This window comes from Pyxicephalus adspersus, chromosome 9 (genome assembly GCF_032062135.1).
Source record: "Pyxicephalus adspersus chromosome 9, UCB_Pads_2.0, whole genome shotgun sequence".
Classification (NCBI taxonomy): domain Eukaryota; kingdom Metazoa; phylum Chordata; class Amphibia; order Anura; family Pyxicephalidae; genus Pyxicephalus; species Pyxicephalus adspersus.
Window position 1 is genome coordinate 44356904 of NC_092866.1, and position 2221 is coordinate 44359124.

The 2221-nt window shown below is 37.9% G+C and overlaps 1 protein-coding gene across 1 annotated transcript in view; it reads right to left on the reverse strand.

Annotated features, from left to right (window-relative positions):
- MRPL23 (mitochondrial ribosomal protein L23) overlaps positions 1–2221 on the reverse strand; it is a 706510-nt gene that overhangs the window by 260005 nt on the left and 444284 nt on the right. The window lies entirely within an intron of this gene.

Below are 2221 nucleotides of genomic sequence, written 5' to 3' on the forward strand. Positions count from 1 at the left end.
GCCTCTTAGGTCAGTTTACCTGACAACAATGATCTTTTTGGCTATCTGTAGGAGTGACGTTTTTTGCAATGGCAAACAATGTAAAAGGCATTTCTCCTACTAACCACCACACTAATGTACTGTGAGCTGTGGATATAGTAATTATAGCAGGGGTTCCCTGAAGATCTGAAGATCTACAATGGTTGAGAAGGGCTGCTCTAGTAGGTTTACATTGTTGTCTGTGTCCTCACTTGGAAATTCATCTTTTTATTTGCTATGTAAATTGTCCCAAGTACAAGTAGTGATGGAAAATCCAAAATATTGCAATTCTACAGGAACAGGAGGTGAGAGGAAATCCTCCAGTGGGGACACCTGTCTAAGAAAGGAATTCCCTTTGGAGACATTTCCCTCTTGCTTCTTTTTGTATGTATTGTCTAGAGCTGGGAGTTAATGGGGATCCTCCCAAAGACGCACAAATTAATTAAACAAATAAATAACTGGTGTTCTATTAATTGCTATAATCTAAACATAAATACAGACTGGAATCATTTTGTTAGTGTCAGCGATTTAGAACAAAGCAAGGTTGCGTGTTTGCATCATCCACGGTAAGTGCATTTTAAAATGGAAATGGGCCAGTCCAATTTACCATACTCATCAGTTAATAACCAAATCCATCTCACATGGTACAGTATATTTGTATTTCTATCAGTGCAGGTTTCTTTGTAGAACATGTCAGCATTGTGTAGTCTGGTCACAAAGCCATTCAAATTGCAACTCAATACATCTCCAGATTGCCTCTGAGTTACAACAAAATACAATGCATAGAGTGAATTACATTGCAGTGCTGTTCCAAAAAACCTAGGAGTCACATTTTCTTATGTTGGCGGTCTATGAAAAATGAATGAGCTGCTGTAATGTGGAGTACTATAATGCACAATAAAGCATTCTGCTGCACATGCATTACCACAATGCAATGGATGTGAACGGGCTCTATTGGAGTTGAATAAAGACTCAAGTGCCATAGACTCACTAGTTACTCTTCAGATTCAAGTACCATACTCCTATTAAATTCCTTGTCAAGTGTGTAAATGTCTTCAGCATTCAATGAAAGACTAGAATAGACATCACATCAATGAAAAACTATTTTATTTATTTTGCCAATACTTATTGGAAGTATTTCATTAAGTATTACACTGAGCCAGTAGCAGATGACCTATGCAAGCTAAGATATCTTTCCTGAGAAAGTGCCCCAGACTCCCTCCAGTGCTGCTTAAAACCCATGCCAGTTGACATTTGATCTTACTGGATGGGAAGGATGGGTGAATGGATCAGCTGAGAAGACCATTTGATCAAATGCCTTGGTTTTGCTTGCACAGGGAGCTCAGAGCCACTTATTATATTGTATTATGATCATTGTACTATGTACATCGTATTATGATCTGAAAAGGTATTACAGGCCTGGAAGTAACTGTTTGTTCTCAGTTTATTTCAGATACATTCTTCCAATCTGTCAACCTTGAACCCACAATCATAGGCATAGGAGGCTGCACACAAAAGCATTACACAAGTGGAAATCATTGTGCTACAAAGGAAGACTCAATTAGGATACATGATTTAAGCAGGGGCTGGCTTTTCTGCATACCCTCCCCCCAGGAGCTCTCATAGTGCAATACTATTTGCCTTAAGCTGGGGGGACCATGGAAAGCACAGATCATTTAGATCATGCTTGTGGTTCATCGGAGAGGGATATGATGTGGGCTTAGATGCTGCTGCTTTTAAAGCTTCTCATGTGCAAGGTAAAGAAAGGAAAATTGAATTATTAGGCCAATATTTAAACAAGCAAGAAAAGCAAACCCAACTAAACTTCACATTATATTCTTTTAGATAAAACATTTTTTTCCAGGCTTTGTAACTGGAGATCTTGCAAATGACTTCCTATCCTAGGTGTCTTTATGGAGGATCAACATTGTCACCCAAGCACAGGATGTGTGTTGAGACAACAGAACTTCTCCTTCTCTCCTCTTACTTTGTATTATTCTTTCATGTGTCTAATTGTCCTATTTTTATAATAATTCCGTATCTGGTCCCTTTATTCACAATACAACTTCTGATATAGCAGATTCCAAATGGCTGCGAAATGCGTACTTTGGATGGGACTATTGTTTATGAATTAGGATACATTGTATGTGTTATACCTCATACCAATAATGTATGTAGATAGTTTTAATAATAAAATAAAAAA